The sequence below is a fragment of the Mesocricetus auratus genome, unplaced genomic scaffold (genome assembly GCF_017639785.1).
Source record: "Mesocricetus auratus isolate SY011 unplaced genomic scaffold, BCM_Maur_2.0 Super-Scaffold_100010, whole genome shotgun sequence".
In the NCBI taxonomy this organism is placed as follows: Eukaryota; Metazoa; Chordata; class Mammalia; order Rodentia; family Cricetidae; genus Mesocricetus; species Mesocricetus auratus.
This window is the reverse complement of record NW_024429194.1, coordinates 1,401,165-1,425,174: the sequence shown is the minus strand read 5'-3', so window position 1 is coordinate 1,425,174 and position 24,010 is coordinate 1,401,165. Positions and strand designations below refer to the sequence as shown.

Sequence of the window (24,010 nt, the reverse complement as noted above, 5' to 3'; positions counted from 1 at the left end):
CCTTCCTTCCTTCCTTCCTTCCTTCCTTCCTCCCTCCCTCTCTCCCTCCCTTCCTTCCTTTCTTTCTTTCTTTCCTTTCCTCCCCCCTCTCCCTCCCTCCCTTTCTTTCTTTTTTTTTGGTTTTTTAAGACAGGGTTTCTCTTTGTAGCTTTGTAGACCAGGCTGGCCTCAAAGTCACAGAGATCCGCCTACCTCTGCCTCTTAAGTGCTGGGATTAAAGGCCTGCGCCACCATCTCCTGGCTACCTGTATTCTTTCTAAACATTTATCTTGTGTATACATGTATTTATGTATGTAGATATATGGACATTTGGATGCAACAGCACACATGTGGAGATCAGAAGGCAGCTTATGGGAATATATTTTTTTCCTTCTACCATGTGGGTTCCAGGGATTGAACCCTGGTTATCAGGTTTTGCAGCAAATGCTTTACCCACTGGCCCATACAATCCTTTTCCTTAAAGCTCAGGTCACGGGGTAAAGGTTGGATACTACCCTCTGAATTGAATTGTGAAAATGCTGAGTCCACAATGGATATACTCCAGAAACATTAAATTAACATCTATATAATCCCATTGTTTTTGAGATCTAATTTTACCAAGATCGAAAGGCTCTTCTAGGACTTGCTTCTTACTATACAGCAGGAGAAAGTCAAATTATAATACATTTGAGTTCCTATGTAGTCCTATACATGAGTAGCCATGTGTAATTTATGAGACTAAGTCAATGTCACTAAACAAATATATTGAACATTATAAATGATGCTGTTGGGGAAAATCAATAAAGCATAGTGCTGATACATGTCTCATGCTCACTAAGGATTGCTATCAAGGTTCTTTTTTGCTTTTGGAGACAGGCTGGTCTCAAATCTGTGACCCTCTTGTGTCAGCCTCTCACATGCTGAGGTTATAGGTGTATATACAACAATCCAGCTATGACAAGGATTCCTTCCTTCCTTCCTTCCTTCCTTCCTTCCTTCCTTCCTTCCTTCCTTCCTTCCTTCTTTCCTCCCTCCCTCCTTCCCTCCTTTCCTCCCTCCCTCCCTCCCTCCTTCTTTCTGTCTTTCTTTCTTTTTTTTTGAGACAGGGTCTCTCTATGTAGCCCTGGCTGCCTCGGATCTCACTATGTGGACCAGACTGGCCTCAAACTCACAGAGACCCTCCTGTGACTACCTCCCCAGTGCTGGAATCAAGAGTGTGTGTCACTAAACCCAGCTATAATGAGGATTTCTGACCAGGCTTTTCTGATTCTAAATCTAATATATACAGCGAACCATTGGCATTTTTTATTGTAGTAGTTTGTTTAATATCTATAACCACTGGGCAGTTTGTTGACAAATCTGACATTTCAGCTGTAGCCACCACATTAGCATGATAATAATGGAAAAAAAACTTTTGAAAAATCAGAAGAACAAAGCCAGTCCTACTCTACATACAGTTATTGTTGCACTATTATTTTCATTTTCTATAAGGAATCAGCAGTCCACAGAGTTAAAAAGAAAACCCTTCTAAGAGTGTACTGAATCAGCAGTATGTGAAGAGCCCAGCTCAAGGCTGCCTTTTGTATCTGACGAAGCTTTTCTCTGCAATACGGATTTCAACTTGGCCTTGACAGACAGGAATTTTATGAGCAGAGAGGAGGTGTATAAGCAGGTCTGATAATCTCCCAGCTCTTAAATTTGACAGACAACTGTTTTTATACTAAGCAAGGGTCACCTCTGCTCTTAGGACCTTGCCCATTGTAAGTACTCAGTTTACGTTAGCAGAAGGAGTGATTGGTCCCCAACCGCTTCAACCTTATTCATAAGTGAGCCTTTAATAGACTTTTTGCCTGAATTCATTTGTCTTCAAATTACATTTTATTTCTTGATTTATTTTTGTGTGTATGTGTGTAGGTATGGGCAGACCACAGCACAGCTATGGAGATCAAAGGATAGCTTGTGAAATTTGGTTTTCTCCTACCACATGAGTCCCAGAGATTGGACTTCAGGTTTGACAGCAGTTACTTTTACCCAGAGTCATCTTAGCAGATATTTGTGTTCAAAGGGCCTACCTTAGTGGTGTGTGTGTGTGTGTGTGTGTGTGTGTGTGTACTATGTATGTGGACTATGTATGGTACACACACATGAGTGTGTGGCTCTAATAACACATGCAAACACCTGAAGGTGAATTCTGGAATCTTCCTCCACTGCTCCCTGCCTTATTGCTGAACTCAAAGCCCACTGTTTTGGCTGATTTTGCCAGCCAGCGAGCCCCCAGAATCTGTTCCCTCCTACCAATGCTAGACTTAGTGCTGCTGTGTTCTGTTATTTTAAAACTTGGGTGCTGGGGATTCAAACTCAAGTCCTCAAGCTTGGACAGCAAACACTCTTGCCTACTAAGTCATCTCCCTAGCCACCAACATTCTCCCGGTAAGTGCCTGATTATCATTGATTTAGAAACTGCTTGAGGTAAGGAAGAAAGATCTCCATTTGCACCCATGACAAGATGCTCTGTGCAGGTGGGGGATAGACGGCTTTCTGCCACGCGCTTCTGGAGGATGTGGCACACATGGCAATAGCGGCTTCTTCCAGTTTCTCTTCCTTGTCCTCTGTGGGGCTCACTGATTCTCACAGATGAGCAGTCAAGAGCCGGAATGCAACTTCTTCTCTCGTTAGATGGTTTGTTCATGTCCTTATTAATTACTGCTCAGCTCTAGAGGTACCGAGAGAATGAACTGCTTGCTGTAATCATTAGTTTGAAAAGCTTAAATATCACCCATTGTATGCATTTTGTATCTCAAGATTAAAAAAAAATGTTCATCTGAAAGGTGGGAAAAAAGCAGCAACAGCAGTCTTTCCCAAGAAACATCAGGTTCCCACTGTTAATTAGTTAATACAGTGGTTGTAAAGCACTTAGAAAATGAAATGTAGTGAAGTGTCGCCTCCCTGATCAGCACTGTTAGACTTTAATTACATCAGAAGGTCACGGACCAGCTGTTTTGCCTCTTCTCCCCACCTCACTCTAGGCATTTTCTTCAGAAGAAAATATGGACGGAAAGGATTTTCCTTGGGGTACTAGTGTTTCCTGTCTGTAACAAATAGAATTTTTGGACCTGTGGGCTCTGTGAGTTCATTGTTGGGTCTTCTGTGTCTGGAGTAGCAGAATTGTACATGCCCTCTCTCATTCTGACCTCAGCCTTTTCTGAGAGCTACAGGACAGCTGTCCTCAGCCATCTACTGACTCACTGAAGATGAAACTCAATTTGAACCCAACTTCCCATTCACACCTGTGGCCGAAAGTGTCTTCTCATTTCAGTCACTGTCATGCTTTATTACCTAAAGGCTATCACTGTGTGGCTGTCATTCCGCATACCTTCTCATCCTCATATTCCAGGGCTTAATTAAGTCTAATCGCACTTGAGTTCTGTCCTCTTTCTGGAGACATCAGCGTTGAACGAGATTCTCTGGCCACCCGCTGTTTTTCTGCTTCTTTGGTTAAGTAAACAGTGGGTCTTACGTTCTTAAGAGGCCACAAGAAGCCAAAGGAGTTGGCTTCCTTCTCTGTGGAAGGAATTGTGTTGGAGCGTGAGCTGCTGCCTCCTGAACTGTGGATGGCATTTTTGACCGATGTGATTACTTTAAGATTCTACCCTAACTGGAAGTCCTGATGATGCTTTTTTTTTTCTCATTTGCGAATTATTTATTTCTCAATCAAGACAGTTTGACATACTCTATAAAATTCTACAGCGGAAACTCATGGTGAACAAATATTTTAAAATCTACATTATTTATTCATGAGTGCTTAGCAATCTAGGGGAGGAATAATGAATTTACAGTCATAGAGTTAACAGCTCTAGGCTTGCTATGTTTAGATTTTGGTGATATTTTAATTTGTATATATTGGCTTTTTTTTTTGAGGCAGGGTTTTTCTGTGTGGTCTAGGATGATCGCAAACTCTTGATTCTCCTACCTCAGTATTTCTCCTACCTAATTGTTTTTCCAACCAGTGTTGGAATACAGGTATATGCCATCAGGCCTGGCTCATGTTACCTTTTTTTAAAAAATTTTATTTTGGTATTATTGAGGTAGGATCTCATTCTAGACTCTGTAGCCCAGACTGCCCTGAAATATATGGTGAGTGTTGTATTACAGACACTCCACCACGCACAGCAATATACTTATGAAAAACAACAAGAACAACAACAACAACAACAAAAACCTGGATCTTTTCAAAAAAATTTTTTAAAAGTTCTTTTTATTTTAAAAATTTGCATACAATATATTTTGATCATGTTTTTCCTCCCCCAACTCCTCCCAGATCTGCCCTACCTCCTTATCCACCAACTTTAGGTTCTTTCTCACGCTCCTTAAAAAAAAAAACGCAAAAATACAAAACAAAATTAACAAGCCAACAAACAATAAAACATGGAGTTTGTTTTGTGTTGGTAACCTACTACTGAGCATGGGGTATGCCCTTGAGTGTGCTTGGTACACCCAGTGACACTCCATTTGAGAAAACTAGTTTTTCTTTTGCTATCTGGTATCAATTGCAAATAGATTTTTGGTTAGAGGTGGAACCCTGTGTCCACTTTCTCATCTCTGGCTGTGACCCCTTCTGGCTTGAACCTCCTTCTCTTTCTGAATCCCTCCTCCCACTCTCCTCCCCTCCTGCCTCTCTGTCACTGTGCCTGTGTCCATTCTCTCTATGATCTATTTTTTTTTCTTGACTACATTAGTCTTCTCTCGAATGCTTCTAGTCTACCATCTAACTTAGATGTTTCTTCTTGAGACAGGGCTTCATGAAATCCAGGCTGGCCTTGAACTTGCTATGTCGCTGAGAATGACCTGTACCTTCTTTTAAATACTATTTTTTCCCCTGTGTATATGATGTTTGTATGGTGTGTGTGTGTGTGTGTGTGTGTAAGCCAGAGGTTGATGTTGATGTCTTTCTGTGTTGTCTTCAACTTTATTATTTGAGACATGGTCTCCCATTAGACTAAAGCTCACTGATTGGTCAGTGCAGATGTTATGTACCAGTGTTGCTGAGTCTGACTTTCTATGTCAGTGCTGAAGAATCTGAGCTCAGGTCCTCATGGGTGCATTAACTGAGCTATCTCCTTGGGACCAACCAGGAACTTTGGACATTCCAGGTGCTCTGATTTTAGTTGTGTGCCAAAGTATCATTTTGTGCAGTGCTGAGGATCCAAATCAGGCCTTCATGCATGCTAGACAAGTCGTCGACAGATATATACCCAACTACTCCACTGTGCAATTACTTCTTTAATTTAATTTTTACATTATTTCATTATTATTATTATTGTTATTAATTTATTTTTTGGTTATTTTATTTTGGAGGCAGGGTTTCTCTGTGTATCTCTGGCTGTCTTAGGTCTCACTCCATAGACCAGGGTGGCCTTTAATTCAGATCTCTGTCTGCTTCCTCTGTCTCCCAATGCTGGGATTAAAGGTGTGTACCACCGTGCCCAGCTTATCATCATCCATCATTATTATTATTTTTTGTGTGCATGTGTGTGCGTGTGTGTGTGCATGTGCACATGTGTACTATGAACTGTAGGTATTGGGTAGAGGACAACTCGTGCAAGTCAGTTCTTTCCTACCATGTGGATCCCAGGGATTCGGTCATCAGGCTTGGTGGCAGTGGCCTCTATTTGTTGAACCACATTGCTAGCTTATTGTGCAATACTAAAGCAAGTTAAACATCTGTCATCTCTAATGCATTGTTTCTTATAGTGAAAATATTTTTAAAAATCTGTTGGGAGATATATATGGCATTCATAGTTGTGAACATCAACACATATCTAAGAAGATACATGTTCTTCATATTTAGACAGTTTGTACTGACTTCCAAGAGAGATGAATAGGTCAACTTTTATTCTCTAACCATTGTTTGTCATCACCTCCTGAGTTCATTAGTTATGCTATCATTGTTAAGTTTATAACAGGTGATTCTGTTCCTTGCCCACAATTCCACTATTTTAACCTTGGTTCTGTATCTACTAAGTTCAAAGCTTCCCACTAACTTCCATGGTACCAAAGCATCTCCATTTTGTTTCGTGTAGCCAATTTACCTCGTCTTTGTAAGACTTGTCATACATAGTTTTCTCAAGAAAGGTTGTAGTCATGGGCTTTAGGGATTATCTTTTGGCTCTTCTACTTTGTATCCTAAGCTTATTTAAATATACTTATTTGTTAATGTCCCAGTGCTTAGGCCTGTCTGACAACATATATCAAGGACATATCAACAACCCATTTTTTACAAATTTTCCATCTTTCTTCAAGTTTGATATTCATCCAACCAGTGGAATATGTTGGAGTCTGATGACTCCCATTATAGCCACTTCGTTCAGCAACATCCACTCTTGGATGAAGCTATATAAAACTAGGCCATGAAATATTGTAACCTTTTTTTTAGATGCTTTAGGACTTTAATGTTCTTCACACAGTCAACAGAAAACACTAACAACATAGAATGCTGGAGAAAGACCTCAGCAAGGATCTGGAGTGTGTAGAATTGCCTTGGTCAGGCTACAAGAACAGTCATGTGAATGCAGTCCACAGGGGTTGAAGGGTAACTGAGTTTTGTTTAGCAGCCTAACTGAAAAACAAAGAACCATTTCTTCTACTTGTGGCAAGGATAGGAAAAGTGAATCATGGAACTTCTTTCTTATGAAGCCGCTTTAGAAGGGAGTAGGTGGGAGGGTGCAACTGTCCACAGCAGAGGACAGTCATGCACAAAGTCATGGGTTGAACAATCTCTAAAAGCGTCTACAAAACTGTTTTATTAGAAATATAAAGGCATAGATATAAACCGTATGGTGTTAAAAACATACCCAGTATGTAAGCACTAGTATCATGTGTCACTTTTATCTCTTTATGAGAACAGCAGTATACAGAGCCAAAATGTTTAAGAGTCACCGTTGACTTTAACCAATAGCTGTAGAACCCAGCAAACTCACTGCTGTCAGATCCAGCACATGGTGCCCCCAACCTCCTTGGGGTATGATCCCGTGAGCCCAAAAATAACTAATTGGAACCAGCAGAACAAAGTCCAAGGCTAGGATTGCAATCCACCTAGAGAAAGGGGCAGAGAGATGCCAGGCTGGATTCGTTAGGAAAGCTTTGAAACTGCTTCCAGGTCAAGTCAAAATGAAGGTGGCTATTAGCTGATAGTTTCAACAGCCCTGCAGAGCCCCAGATGTTTAGTCAATAAAGAATCTGTAATAAGCATGTGTTTGGGGGAAAATCCATGTCTGTTAAATTTTTGTAGATAATCCAAAGTTTCTCTGAACTCTGCGTGTTGCTCACAGGGAGAGCATAGCTAGTCATGTTCACAGCTGATGCATCTCCGAAAAATTCTTCATCAAGGCAGCCAGCTTCTCAACATCTTCAGTTGTGACAGCATTATACAGAGAAGCATGGATGCCTCCCACTGACCTGTGTCCCTTCAAGGAGATCATATTGAGTTCCATCGCCTTGTCAAGAAATCACTTTTCTAAAGCTTCGTCTCCTTTGGCATTGCCAATGCGAAATGTAATATTCATCCTGCTTCTGTTCTGGTGTTCCACTGGACACACATAAAATCCTTGAGAATTATCAATAATCTCATAAATCATTTGGGGTTTGATGGAGCTGAGCTTCTCCATGGCTGTCTCCACCATTGTTCTTGATCCATTCCAGGACCACGCCCATGACGTAGATGCTGAAACACAGAAGTGTGTTATACAAAGAGTTGTTCCCAGCCTGCACTTTGTAGTCAAGGACCAAAGGACACTCTGAGGGCAAAGCCTAGCAGGTCATCACGGACAATCACCACTGTCACCCCAGCAGAGCCAACATTCTTTTGAGCACAAGCAAAAATCACATCAAACTTGGAAACGTCCGCTGGCTTGGATAAGTTGGAGGACATGTCACAGACCAGCACTGCTCCCTTGACATCAGGTATGAAGTTAAACTCCACCCCATGCAGTCTTGTTTGCACAGAAGTATACATAGGAGGCATCTGGGTTGAGGCTCCAGGTGCTTGGGTCTGGAATTTTTGTGTAACTTCCAAGTTTAGGGTGGATGATATTCACAGTCCCAAACCTCTTGGCTTCTTCTGTAGCCTTAGCTGACCAAGTTCCAGTCACCACATAGTTGGCACACCTTCCAGCTTTCAGGTCAATCAGATTTAAAGGGACAGCACTGAACTGGACAGACCCACTTCCTTGTATAAAGATCACCTTGTAGTTGTTGGGAACATCTAGCAGTTCCCTCACAAGATTCTCTGTGTTTTTAATAATCTTGGCAAAATCTGATGACCTGTGACTCATTTCAAGCACACTGATGCCGAGTCCTTTGTAGTCTACTAGCTGTTTCTGTATCTCTAGCAATACCGAGTGTGGCAGTTTGGCAGGCCCCGGGCCCAAAGTTAATCACTTGCTTGGCAGCATCCATGGTGCTGAGGCTACAGCGGGGAAAGTGGCAGGAGCAGAGACCAATATGGTCACTTTTATAATGTCCACAGTTTAAACGTCTTTATTGTGCTTTATAATAAGCAGAGATCTCAGACCCTTAAATCTTGGCAGCTTCTTCAGATTTTTTGGTTACCTTTGAATTGCATACTTTTTTTTTTACCTTTCCGAAAATACCATGAGATGATGACCTAACTCCTGCTTGAACATTCCACAGTCAAGGACCTTAGTATTTTGGCTAGAGATCTTTTCATTGCAGAAAAATCTTACATTGACTGGCTATGCCATTGTCACTCTTGCTCATTAGCTGACTCAATAGGAGTGTGTATATTTCACCCTTCATGAGAGTCTTTCAACAATTTTAAGGGCTATGTCTATCTCAATTCTTCTCCATTCTTGTTTCTTTTTTTGTGAATTGTATTTTGAAGGAGATAGCTTTGAGGGAAATCTTTAATATGAAATCTTTAATGTAAAATCTCATTCTTTTCATTTTAAGCAATTCAGTGTATTTTATAATTATGATGCTTTTGCATTGAGAATGCTATGGAAATAATGTGTGAATGTGGACTGTGCATGAGTCACACTATTGCATGAAAATTCATTTGTTCTAATAATACATGTATATTTATAATATAATTTCACACTTAATGAGAGGATGGCATCCATGGTGGCCAAAGAAAATGTCAAGGACTTAAATTACACACCAGAGAGAAAGATTCTCTACTCTTTCAGGTTCTTTGTCTGTGTAACAAACTGACAGCAGATTAATGGGAAAAAAGGCTGACCAGTGTATGTGATATTGAAAGTTTTATGTGGCGTGGGGCAAAGGGATACCTTGTGCAAAGAACAAAGAACTCTCCGAAGAGTGGCTGGGATCAGAGGCTGTTATACAATTTGGACAAGAGTGATGATCTTTTTTTTTCCCTCAATATATGTATTTTTTACTTAAATTAGAAACATGAATGCTTCACATGTCAATCCAAGCTCTCTCTCCCACCCCTCCTCCCTTGTCCCTCCCCCAGCTCCCCCAGTCCCCCACCCAATCCTCACATCATTCCCCAGGGAGGATGAGACCCTCCTTGGGGGGGACCTCCAAAGTCTGTCATTTCATCCAGGCCAGGACCTAGGCCCTTCCCGATGTGTCCAGGCTGAGAGAGCATCCCTCTATTTGGAATGGGCTCCCAAAGATCATTCATACACCATGGTAAACACTGATCTACTACCCAAGGTCCCAGTGATTTCTGTGGCCTCCTCACTAACACTACATTCATGGAGTCTGGATCAGTCCCCTGTTGGCCTCTCAGCCATCAGTCTGGGATTCAAGAGCTCCCCCTTGTCCAGTCAGCTGTCTTTGTGGGTTTCACCATTATGGTCTTGACCCCTTTCTTTGCTCATCAAGGAGTGTTGATCTTAAAGGGAAAGAAAAGACAAAGGGAAAGGGTTTCTGAGCTTTGAGGGGGAGGGGAGTTGTAGGAAGGCTAACATATGGAAAAAGCATGGCAGGTCAGGCCAAGTGACCTGGATGGATCCTTTGTGTTGGCTCTTTGTGCCCTCTTGTCTTTTCCTGATGAGAAGAGGGTTTTGGAAACCTCCTCTACAGCCATATCTAGCAGGACAACTTGTTTTCATGAATCACCATCAAGAGAAAAATAATTCTTGTGCTAGAATGTCTTATTTTGGGGATGGTGGGTTAGGATACACAATGCCCTAAACAAAACAGAACTGGTAAGGCCATGGGAAGACCACCCACTAGGCAGTGGGTCCAGAATACCAAGACAGATGGGGAAGACAGGCTCCTCCACAGTCACACAGGGTAAGGGAGAAGAGCACAGGATGCTCACTCCATCTAGCAGGGGAGACAGCTCTCTGAAAAGCAATCCGACATAGAACAGACTCAAAGGTTATTGCTGCCTCTGGTCTCTATGGATATCTAGGTCTAGTCTTTAATACTAATGGGCAATTTAGAAATAAGACGAGAAACCGTTGCCCTTCCCTGGTTCTTTTTCCTGTTTTTCAGAATAATGGAGGTGGAGGAGAAATGAATTGGTTTCTCTGGTAGTTTCTAAGCAGTATGGGGAGAAAACTATCAGAGAGAAAATGAGGACAAATCATAGCCTAGATTTTTGAAATATAAATAAAATTCTTTTGATAGTCACTGTTCTTAATTATCCAGTGACAATTATCCAAAACTGAATTCTTAAGAACTGTACTTTGAGCATCTGACATTCTTAAAGACCTAATTGGGACCATATAATAAAGGCGAGCACTATTGAATTTCAGGAACCATCCTAAGTATTTGATATATATTGTTTCATTAACTCAGAGAAAAAGAGCCGTAGAGAATTAATTTGTCTATGAACTAAGACATGGCAGAGTCCTAGATTTGAGCCCAAAAAGCTTAGTGGTAAATCTGAAACATTGGGTCATCAGTGCTGGGAACTCTCTTAGGGTCCTAGTAGACAGATGGAACAAAATGGAGACTGTTCACTGGAAGTCAGGGAGTGAAATGAATAGTTGGTTGAGGGAGGTATTGTGGCAGCTCTAGACTAACAGGCACACAAATATTGGAGTAGTCAGATGCTTGTTTGGATGGATCAGGTCTTTGGACTAGGCTTCCGACATGGGCGTTTATAAAACTCTTGGAGCTTCCTGAGTGGTAAAGGAGTCTTGGTTATTTATGTTATTAGAGTGACACTTGGTGGTTTCTGGATGGCTTTAAGATGGGAACTGGTCACCGGCGATACCAAACATGTGAGTTAGAATGTTGAAGCTTTGATGTAGCCTGGCCTCTGAGAAGGGCAAGAGAGCTAGAGATTGAGTTTAGTCTTGTGGCCACTTATTCTACCAGTCGTCCTTACATAATGGAACTAAAAGAACAAACAAACCAACAAGCAAAAAGGACCCCAAAACAACCTTTTGAAGAATCAATGTTCAGTGGTGCTTTGTGGTAGACAATACGTTGATGAAATGAAAGGTGCCCAATTCCATAGAACAAGGCAATAAGCCCTGTGTTGGAGTGGCTTTCATATCTTACTCCATGTATGTCTCTATTTGTTATTCTTGAGTTATATCTGTTCTAATAGAGTATAACAGCATATGTAATATAACCTTGAACTTTATGAGATTGTAGTAAATTATTAACTTGATGGGATTGTGGGACTCTCCCAGGTTTCTAACCAATTGGTATTGATTGAAGACTGTGCCCTTTAACCTGGGATATCTGTACTAATTTCAGGTGGCTAGTGCCTGATCTGAATTTCAGTGGGTCATCTAGATACGAAGCAGAGTAAAAGCAATGACCTTATATTTGCTAAAAACACCATATTTCTAAAATAATTAATCATAAAAGTTAATTTAAAAAAAATTAAATTATTTATACTACATCCTGACCTCAGTTTCCCATCCTTTCTCTCCTCCCATTCCCTACTCCCTTCCACCTCTCCCACCTTCCCAATCCATTCCTCTTCTGTTTCTGTTCAGAAAGGAGCAGGCCTTCCATGGGTATCAACAAAGCACAACATATCAGTTGTGGGAGGACTAAGCACCTCCACTTGTATTAAGGCTGGGCAAGGCAACCTAGTATGAGGAATAGATTCCCCAAAGCCAGCCAAAGCATTAGGGACAATCTCTATTCCCACTGTAAGGAGACCCACAAGAAAACCAAGTTACACAACTGTAATATATATGCAGAGTGCCTTGGTCAGTCCTATGTAGCTCCTTGGTTCTCATTTCAGACTCTGAGATCTTTTTTTTTTTTTTTTTGGTTTTTACGAGACAGGGTTTTTCTGTATTGTTTTTGGAGGCTATTGGTCCATCCTGGCCTCGAACTCACAGAGATCCGCCTGCCTCTGCCTCCCGAGTGCTGGGATTAAAGTCGTGCGCCACCACCGCCCGGCCAGACTCTGAGATCTTAAGAGCCCAGGTGAGTTGAAAAAACAACCCAGAATTTTATGTTATTAAAATACTGTAGGTTCATGGAGAAAGTAGAAATGCAGAAACATTTTCAAATAATTAATTGGGACCATATATAATGGTGATCACTGTTGAGTTCTAAGTACCATCCTAGGTTCTTTGCATACACTTTATAATCATCATAGGAGATAGATGTAATTCTCACTTTTCATTTTACAGCTAGAGAAATAGAAAAATATAAAGGCAATATATGGCAAGTCTATAGCCAACATTAGCAATGGGGGGAAACTGAAGGAACCTCCATTAAAATAAAGAAAAAGAAAGGGTATTCATTGTCTGCCTACTTAATATAGGACTTGAAGTCTTAGCTAAAGAATTAAGACAAGAACAGGAAAAAATGGATACAAACACATAAGAAAAAGTCCAACTATTTTTATGTATAGTTGATGTGATTCTGTACATAAAAGACTCTGAATACCCTATCAGATATCTCTTAGACAGTATCAGAACTTTTAGCAAAAGGGCAGGATGCAAAATTAAATAAAATATTAGTATTTAAGGGATTAAGAGTGGGCTAGTTTAACCCCCAGAAACAGCTGACCTGATAAAGGTTACCTCTCGAATCCCAGGCATCAGCCTGGGAATCCAGCATGGGACTGATCAAGACTCCCTGAATGTGGGTGTCAGTGAGGAGGCCTAGGTAATCTATTGAGCCTTGGGCAGCAGATCAGTACCCATCCCGAGTATACACACGGACTTTGGACTCCCATAGAACAATGTGAGGTGCACTCTCACCCTGAACTCTTGGGGAAGGGTCTAGGCCCTGCCCTATATGAAATGACAGACTATGGACACCCCCACGGAGGGCCTCACCCTCCCTGGGGAAATGAGGGGATAATGGGGGGGTTAGGGGGAGGGCACAGGAGAAGGGGAGGGACCTGGAACTGACTTGTGAAGCAACCTTGTTTCTTATCTAAATTTAAACTGAAAAATAAATAAAAAAATATCAGTATTTAGTTACAAGTACACTGAGGAAACTTTTTGTTTCTGCTCAACCATCTCACTTCCTGTCTGTCTGTACAGACCTCCAATCTCCATGGTTAGCTAGTGACAAGCTCCATTCTCTGGACTTCAGACAGGCTTTATTTGTACAAGAAAGATATCACCATATATATATATATATATGTATATATATATATAAATGAAACCATATCTCTATTTCTCATTCTGTAAGAAAAACCATCTCCATTGTCTCAAAAGCCTTACGGAAGACCCGGAACCCTAAAAAATGATGGACAAAAAAGTAGGCAAAAGACTTGCCATTGTCAAGATTTTCTGAGTGGAATACCAGTTGCTCAGAAAATAGTACCAACAGATGAAAGAGTGGGATCCTAGGATGAAAAAAAGGTTCCCGAATTGCCAAGGAAGCAGTGAACTGAGAGAAGAAACAGCCTGTGAAATGGGTGAAAATCTTAGTTACTTAGATAACTGAGAGATGATTAATATCTAAAATCTATAACTGAGAGATGATTAATGTCTAAAATCTACAAAAGACACAGGAGTATTTGTATGTGCATCCTCTAAGTGTGTATAAAGTGTTTAAACAGGGCTTGTGCAATGGCTTAGGAGTTAAGAGGACTGGCTGCTCCTCTAGAGGACACAGCTTTGATTCCCAGCACCTGCATGGATATCCATGACTGTCTGTCACTCCAGTTCCTGGCAGAGCTGATGCCCTTTTATGGCCTCCTTGGTCACCAGGCAAAACATGTGGTGCATAGACACAGGCAAAACACTCATATACATAAAAAAGCACTTTAACATTTTAAATTATCAAAATAATTATTGTGAACTATGTTTTACGTAGTTTTAACAATTCTTCAAGAAAACAGTTGGAAAAGTTTGACTTGAACCTTTTAAAAGTAAAATGTACACAGAAGAGCTGATGATATCACTGGATTAATTCTCTCTATTTTTCTAAGGAAGACATTGATGCCTGTAGCCCTTGATCTGATAACTCATAATGCCTCATGGCTAGCCATGGAGGGTCTGGACGGGATTCTTATCTTTGATCTATAGCATTACCTGCTTGCAAAAATGCTGTGCACATTCACAGCATTCATACTTAGAGGTTTTTAAAAATAAATAAATTAATTAAAATTCATTATATATTTCAACCACAACCACAGCTCTCCCTCCTAACCCTCCTCCTGACCCCCCTCCCCCCACCACTCACCTCCCAAAGCCACCTCCCATCAACTCTTCCAAAGGGTAAGACCACCCATGGGGAGTCAACAAAACCTGGCACATTTAGTTGAGGCAGTATCAAGTTCTGTCCCTGTCCCATCCCCCCACCTCCACATTAAGGCTAAGCATGGCATCCCACCATAGGGAATGGGCTCCAGCAAGCTAACTCATGCACCAGGGATAGATCCTGGTCCTACTGCCAGGTTCGCCTCAGATAGACCAAGCTACGCAACTGTCTCCCTCATGCAGAGGGCCTAGTTTGGTCCCCTGGAGTTGCCACAGCTGTCGGTCCAGGGTTCATGAGTTCTCCACAGCTTGGTTCAGCTTTTTCTATAGATTTCCCCTTGACGATCTTGATCTCCCCTGCTCATATATTCCCTTCTCCCTCTCTTTGACTGGATTCTCAGTGGTTGGCCTGGTGCTTAGTTGTGGATTTCTGAATCTGGTTCCATCAATTACTGGATGAAGGCTCTGTGATGACAGTTGGGGTGTTCACCATTCTAATTACAGGGGAAGGCCAGCCAACATGAAATTAAATGGAGAGAAACTCAAAGTGATTCCACTAAAAACAGGAACAAGACAAGGCTGTCCACTCTCTCTCTATCTACTCAATATAGTACTCAAAGTTCTAGCTAGAGCAATAAGACAACAAAAGGAGATCAAGGGGGTTACAAATTGGAAAGGAGGAGTCAAACTATTACTATTCATAGATGATATGCTAGTATACATAAGTGTCCCCAAAATTTTTATCTGGGAACTCCTACAGCTGATAAACACCTTCAGTAATGTGGCAGGATACAAGACTAACTTAAAAAAATCAGTAGCCCTCCTATATACAAATGATAAATGGACTGAGAAAGAAATCAGCGAAACATTACCTTTTATAATAGCCACAAATAACATAAAATATTTTGGGGTAACTCTAACCAAACAAGTAAAAGAACTGTATGACAAGAACTTTTAGTCTCTAAAGAAAAAAAATTGAAGAACATAACAGAAAATGGAAAGATCTCCCATGCTCTTGGATAGGTAGGATCAACATAATAAAAATGGCAATCTTACCAAAAGCAATCTACAGTTTCAACACAATTCCCATCAAAATCCCAGCACAATTCTTCACAGGCCTTGAAAGTACTCAACTTCATATGGAAAAACAAAAAACCCAAGATAGCCAAAACAATCCTGTACAATAAAGGACCATCTGAGTGCATCACCATCCCTGACTTCAAACTGTACTATAGAGCTATAGTAATAAAAACAGCTTGGTATTGGCATAAAAACAGACATGTGGACCAATGGAATTGATTCAATAACCTGGACATTAATCTACACACATGAGCACCTTATTTTTAACAAAGAAGCTAAAATGGTACAATGGAAAAAAGAAAGCATCTTCAACAAATGATGCTGGCATAACTGGATATCAACATGTACAATATAGCAAATAGATCCTTAGCTATCATCATGCATAAAACTCAAGTCCAAGTGAATCAAAGACCTCAAAATAAATTCAGTTACATTGAGCCTGATAGAAAAGAAATTGGGAAGTAGCCTTGAATGCATTGGTACAGGAGACCATTTCCTAAATATAACACCAGTAGCACAGACTCTGAGAGCAACAATCAATAAATGGAACCTCCTGAAACTCTGTAAGGCAGAGTTTCCAGATAAACTGGTAGGAAAAAAAGAGTTCTATTGGAAATTTGAACAATAATTACCTAGAAGTTCCGTTTCATTATAGCGATCTTGATTCTCTCCTTCGAGAAGACTTTCTTATAGTTGGGTATGTATTCTTCCAGATATTTCCCTATGCATATTGATAAGTTGGCTTGGTTAAAGTAATTTCCTATACTAATGTTCAAAAATATGTTTTTTTTTACTTTTTCACATTTAATAATAGATATGAGTTGTATTTCTATTTCAACATTATAGGTCATTTTCTTACTGCTTTATACTTGGATATAAAGAAAATAACGGTACAATTGCATCATCTGACTAAGAAGAAACTAAAGGATTTTTATTTTAATTTTGTAGATTTCTAGTGCCTTCCTTTCATTGTTGTTTGATCCCTTTGCTCTATTTGTTCTCTGAAATTAAAGTTTATTTTTATAGAATGTCTTTCGTCTTTCTCTTTCCTACAAGAAACATATTTATAACTGTCACCTTCATTGCATTTTCTTACCTCTGTTTTCTTAGATAGCACGATTACCAAAGTTCAAGTTTAAAACTAGTTATTGTGTTGTTAAAAGGCCTGCTGTGTAACCATGAGAACCTGAATTTGGAGTCCCAGCATTTCTATAAGAAGCTAGGCAGAGTGGTGAGCGCCTAAAATTTCAGAGCTGAAGCTGTTGAGGTAGGAGGTTCCTTGGGTCCTGCTCTAGACAAACAAAGTGAGCTCTAGGTTCATTGAGAGACCCTATCAATAAGTAGGTGGAGACCAATTGAGGAAGATGCCCAATGGCAACTGAGGTCTGGATGTGTGCAAGTGCACACACACACACGCACACAAGCACACACACACACACACACACACACACACAGAAATGAAACTAAACACTGTAGCTATTGTGATAGGGAAGTGTTTAATCACCAGAGTCAGAGATTAATTATTCATGAGTTGTAAATGGAATAAACAGAAGTTATTGTTGATTGCTTCACTTCTGCGCATTAACTGAAAATGTTTTTCTATGTCCTTGATCTGACACAAAACATCAACCCTTCAATGCAATATTTATTAAACATTCCTAGTATAAATTTAGAATATGAAGTGGTTGTTTTCCCTACAAAGATTAGCATGTTTGCAGTTTTCTCATTTTAATCCTACCTAAAGTTGCTTTTTCCTGAATGAGCCTCACAATCCCTCCCTCCCCCCACATTCAATCAGTTCCAATGAATAGCTGCCTAGAGTCCAATTATGTTAAAAATAGTTTTCAGTGAGGCTATTTTATAAACGAGGTTCTCAAAAGTTCATATAGTCAATTGCACTAGTTCTTTAGAGTAGAAATATAAGCAAATGGTTTCCAAGCAAGTAAGAAATGGAACTTTTAATCCTAGCACTTGGGAGGGAGAGGCAGGCAGATCTCCATGAGTTCAAGGCCAGCCTGGTCTACAGAGAGAGTTCCAAGGCAGCCAGAGCTACACGGAGAAACCATGTCTTGGGAGAGTTGTGTGAATTTTGTATATGAATAATTGGAGTATAATAGCAAACATAGATGTGTATAGATATCTGTCACTATGATGATTTTATCACAAATGTTTCTGTTATTCAGGTCTTCGTACTAGTCACTTTACCAATGACTAAAACAAAGGATATTGATGTTGTTGATTAGTATTTTGATGTCTATTAAGCCTATTTAAATATAGAAGCCCAATGCTAAATCTACCCAAGGCCAAGTGTGAAAAAAGACAAGCACAAAATCAGTTTAATTCAGCAGTAATGTAAAACACATCCATTCTTCTAAAATTCTCACATCAGCATCGATAATCGATGAAGGCAAATAACGAATAAGGACAAGTATAAGAAGCAAGGACTTCAGAGGTTTTTTTGTTTATTGTTTTTTGTTTGTTTGTTTATTTTGAGTGCTAGTATTGAAAAGCCTTGCAGTATTTTTTGCTGTTGATCACCTCATAGAAGTTTGCTTTGATGTCTGGCACAGCATGATACAAACCTAGCTGTGTTCTCATCTTAATGTGTCACATTGAGGGATGTGGTAAACAGTTGTTTGAGAAGCCAGGCACCTCATCACAGGAGCTAAGCTCCAGGACTTGATACCTGTCTGGACCTACCTGCATTTGACACCCAGCTCTGTCCATTGTTTCTCTGTGACTTTCCATAGCTGCTGATGTTTCTGTCACGCCCACGTTGTTGCTGATTCCCTTAGTGTCTTTCTCCTTCTGGTTGCCTTTTGGATTTTCAGTTTCTATTTTGCTTTCAGTATCTTAATTACAATATCTACAAACATTCTTTATGTTTTTCAGACCGGAATTTATTAAGCATCATGAATGTTTAAATTGGTGGTTTTCATAAAATAAAAATTGTCTATAGCCTTTATAGTTCTTCATTCCTAATCTGTGTCCTTTCAATCCTATGCTACCTTCTTATAGGCCTCTACGGGTTGGTACCACGTCTTGCTGGTTGTCTGCTCATCCTGTTCACCGTGTTCGGTAATTATCTAAAAGTTCACTGATCTTTGCCCTACTATGTCCCACTTATTTTTAAGCCCATCCAGTGATTTTTTTTATTTCAAAACTTCAATCTTTGTTAGTCCATGTATAGTGTTATCCCTGGGAGGCATGCTTTTTTGAAATTGGAAACAGAGGAGGAGTTGATCTGGCGAAGAGAGAGGGGAGGTGAATGAGGGACTGGGAGGAATGGAGGAAGGGAAAACTGTGGTCAGTATGTAATGTATGAGAGAAATGGGAGAAGATAAAAGTTAAGGGCTGGAGAGATGGCTCAGAGGTTAAGGTTACTGAATGCTTTTCCAGAGGTCTCTAGATCAGTTCCCAGCAACCACATGGTGGCTCACAACCATCTATAATGAGATCTGGTGCCCTTTTCTAGCATGCAGACATGTATGCAGACAGAACACTGTACACATAATAAAAAAAAAGCAGACTCTTGACTGGGTACATCTGGAATGGGGCCTTGGATTCTGCATTTAAAAAATTAAAAAAAGAATAAAAGTTATAAAACACCATTGATGAGATAAAATATGATAGTTGAGACAGGATGACTGTAAAGGTCTGATGGCCTAGTAAAAGGGTGATATCAACCCAAACTTTGCATTATAAGTGAAAATTTGATCAATACAATTTCCTTATGAAAGGCATTAGTGATATTAGTTTTAAAGGAAGATATTTCCATCCTGAGCCTATTATTTGCCTAGCAGTTGAGAATTGTTTTCCTATGAAATCCTTACACTTGCTAGTTTTGACTTGTTATGACTCTGACTCAGCTTGAGGGGATCTTCTTGTTTTACCTGCTGAAGTCCTGCTCTTGAAATTTCTCCTGGTTAAAACTGTGTGAAATGAGAACCCTGGAGGTGAGAAGGAAGGATCCAACCCCTGTTATAGATGTCCTTCACATGGGGAGGCAGAGGCTGCGGGCTCTCTCCTGCTGACAGCCCAGTGACATAGATCAGGCTGGCTCAGCAGTCAGCTTCATCCGTGGTGAGCAAATCCTGGTCTTTAAATAACATACAGTTGGAATGTGGTTTCACTGTTCTGACAGAACGTGATATAAGCTATCCCTCTTTAATCTAGGGAAAGATAAAAAGCAAGACGAGAGTGACTGATGCATTTCATTTCTTTTAGGAAGAATGTGTATGTAAAGCCCCAGTAAATGATGGAACAAATAAGATGACTACATGTGGGGGGTTGATTGAGTCTTCACCAATCCAGATGGCCTAGAATCTTTCTGGCCTATTAGGTTTTAGCATCTTTGCTTTGCATTTCAAGATATCCCTCATAACAGTATGCATTGAAAGACACAGCTCTGACCATTACATCATGCTTAAGAGTATATTTTCAGGGGCTGGCAGGATGGTTCGTTCAGCAGGTAAAAGTGCTTGTCACATGGTAGAAGGGGACAAGAGAACTGACTCCTACAAATGGTCCCCGATCTCCACACATGCTCTGTTGTGTGTGTGTGTGTATGTGCAAACACATACAATAAATAAGCGAATATATAAAGATAGAGTGCATTTCTGAATCTATGCTTTGAAAGAATATTCTGTGTCTTAGAAAACAAGAGTAACACTTGCCTGTTACCATTATTATGCATGTATGAAGTGAGGCATGATATCAACTTATTGTAGAAAAAGATATGCATAAATATAACCCCTCTGGAAATAGGATAAATGGATACCATATAAAATTAGAAAAAAAGTTTATGATGTTGGCAAATAGTAGAACTTAACCACAAAGTGATACTTTTCTGTTTGAAAATAGGCTTTTTAGAAATGTCTATATTCACAGGCGAAATAGGCACACAGAATTTTGGCAAAATGCCCATGCGCTTAAGTAAAAGAAATAAATCTTCAAAAAAAAAATGTGTGTTTATGTGCACATGAGCACAGTTCCAGCAGAGACCAGAAGAGGGCAGTGGATCCTCCTAGAGGTGGAGTTACAGGGGTGGTTGTGAGCTGCCTGCTCCTCTCCCCTGCTGTCTTCTTTGTAGATCATAGAAGAGTTACTTCAAGTTCATCTGCCGCTTTCACCCACGGAGTACTAGTTGAGTGTCCGGCAAATGCCAGAGACTGTGCCAGGTAGAGATCATGATGATGTCCACAGTAAAAAAGACAATACAGTTTGAGGACTGGAAATGTTAATCACCCTGGTTTGATCATGTTTTAGGCAATGTTCTCTAAAAGACCAGTACCAATAAAACGCGAATGTTCTCTAAAACGGAATCTATTAGGTTGGCTTTCATGATGGGGGCTGTCTGTATACCAAGAGTCCTCCGGGGTTGCTCAGGCTAAGAAGCTGTAATTATCAGTTCCACTCTGTAGGGAATGACTATGCGTTATGTAGGTGTTTGAAATTTCCCAATAAGCAATACTATTCACTCACTTATCGTTGATTAAAAATGCAAATCTTGGGCCCCAAGGGAGTACAGAAGAAATCCCTTGATATGAAAATCCTGTAATTTCATGTCAAGATGTCATTCAATTAGGCATGTGTGTATATGAGTGTGCACATGCATGTGCATATATGCAGTACATGTTTGAAGATCAGAAGACAATTCTCCTTCCACCATGTAGGTTTTCACTACTCAAGTTAGGTTTGGTGGCAAGCCGCTTTACCTACTGGCTGTTTTGTGTTGAGACAGGGTTTCTCTTTGTAGACCAGGCTAGCGTTGAAATCACAGAGAACTGTCTGACTCTGCCTCCCAAGTGCTGGGGTTAAAGGGGTGTGCCACCACCACCTGGCTGTGATTCCCTTTTCTTACCCTAGGATTATAGGTTTGTGCCACCAAGCCCAGAATAAGGCAGGTTTGATGGTAATGGAAATTTGAAAGTACTTGCTGGAGAAATGCATAGAAGGAGAAAGTGAGTAGCCAGTTGGGCAGCGTTGGATGTGTGAGCAGGTTGCATCCTGAGGACAGCTATGCATTCTGGGGAATTGTCCACACAGAGTGTTACCACCCTTAGTTTTATAAAGCTCTGGCCTCTTGCTGATCAAGGCTGCGGAGCAAGAAAGCAGCTGGAAGAATTGTCTTGCTTCTGCTGGAGCCCCTTTGTGATGGAATGGGAGATCAGTATCTTATGTTACCTTGGTTTTCATTATGCTTTAGTCTTATGTGTATGTAGGTATATGTGCACGTGTGCATGACATGTGGAGGCCAGAGGTTGATCTGATGCATTTTGATCCATATCTATTCCCATTATCGTATTTTTTATTTAATTTATATATTTATTTACTTTTATGTATGTAAGTGTTTTGCTGTCACACCTGCTGTGCGGCCTACATCCGAGAATGTAGCGAGGTGGTCGGGATAGATGACACAGAGACCGGTCGGTTGCTTTAAGAAAAACTTTATCTTCCCAAGTCAGCTTAGGAGGAGACCCCAGTCTGCTTAGGAGAGAGCTCTCAGGAGAAGTTTCTCCCAGAAAAAAGAGCTTCCCTTTTTAAGGACTTCTGTCATCCATCTACATACAATTCTTTCCAGACTTCTCACCCTCCTGGCTGGTGGTTTAATCTCCAGCCCCAGAATTGGGGAGACACAGCAGGGAAACAGGAAGAGGCATCTAGCCGTAGGGGGTGTGGAAGTCATGGTATCTCAGTGAGTGAGCCCTTATCTGAGCCCTATCAAGAGCTTTAAAGCACTGAATTGTTTTCAGTAAACATTACACAGCTGCCTGCTCCCAGGTCGAAGGGGAAGTGGGTTTCTGCTCAAGGTCTGGTGTCCCCACAATTCACCCCTTTTTATTTTTAAATGAGGTACTCCTGGCTTAGGTCAAGTAGGGTCACCCTCCCTTTCCCGTCCTCAGGGGACCTTGAACCCCTGTCTTAGGTGGGAGGGGTCTTCCCCACAGGTTGCCTGTCAAAAGAGTGGCCCCACCCTTAGAATCATCTGTAATAAGGCTTTATGGCTATCGGGATTGCCATGGGCTAAGGCACTTTGAACTCAGCATGAAGCCAGAATGCCTACTGCCACTGTTACCATTCCTAGGACCCCCCACTGACATAGCGCCTCTCTGTCACCTGCCCATCCCCCGATCTGGGCCGTAGCATTTTACCACCAGTCTTTCTTTGCTACAAGGGTGATTTATAGTTACAATTTGACAGTTAAAACAGTGATAAAGTTTACAATCATTTTAAGATCTACTTAGGAAAGCATTAGATAGTGCACTTGCACAGATACATTAGGTATAATCATTGATGTTACACATGTAGCATCATAAAAAATATGAACAAGAGGCTTGTTGCACTATTTACAGAGTACCAATTTGTTCCTGTGGTGATGTAGTCTGTCGATTTAATGTCAGTAGTATCAGCTGAACATGTAACCCGAGTCAAAGACTTTTTGTCGCACCAGGACAAACCACATTTCTCCAGAAAAACACACTGGCATAGGTGTGATTCCAGAAACAGGAACTACCAAATCTGATATTTCAAGTGACCATGTCCTGTTCAAATACTGAAAAGAGGCTTTTGCCACTCATCACAGTCCATACCAATGTCCAAATGTTTTAAATGGGTCCTTTTTCCCCCAAAGGGAAAAGCTGGCAAAATGAATTCTGTTGTTTTAAGGTGTATCAAAGGCTAGCTGCTAATCTTCCAGTTTTGTTGGCTTTGGGATGAAAACTCATGGGTCCAGGAGGTTGATGTAGCAAGCCTAATGAGAAACTGGAAATCTCGAACTGACTGTTTTATTTCTTTCTCGGGCTGTAGATTTGATGACATCAAGGGTCAGGAACACCGACAATTTAGAGATCTCCCCCGAACTGGCTTGAGCAGGCTCCCACAGTCTCAGGTCCAGTTTTCTCTGCTCCATGCATCTCACCAAATGTTGTGACAGCTACTGAGGCTTTATTCTTTTCCTGTAAGAAAACACAAACATGCCCTCGACCCCAAATTAGGGTCTTCTCCCCTGTCTAGTGTATGGATGTTTTCATTTGACCTGAGTAATAGTTGTTTAACTTTCATTATGTCAGAATCTGTCTGAAGCAGATTCCTCACTGGCATTTACATTTTAAAAATTTTTAAATGAGGAGTGGATTATTTAATGAATCATGTGGGGACTGGGGACATTACTCCCCCTTTTATTTTTAAATTTTGTTTGAACTGTTGAAGTTGGACCATAACAGTAGAAGGATTTGTCTACCCTCCTTAGTCAACTATCTAGGTGAATTGGGATCACTATTTAAATTATTAGTAGATGTCCTTTAAAAGGGACATAA

The 24,010-nt window shown here is 40.6% G+C and overlaps 1 long non-coding RNA gene and 1 pseudogene across 1 annotated transcript in view; one reads left to right on the top strand and one right to left on the bottom strand.

Moving 5' to 3' along the window:
* The window catches only part of LOC110343226, a 211,415-nt gene that overhangs the window by 49,196 nt on the left and 138,209 nt on the right, over positions 1-24,010 (top strand). The gene's annotated exons all lie outside the window — the stretch shown is intronic.
* On the bottom strand, positions 7,302-8,442 carry LOC101822877 (annotated as a pseudogene).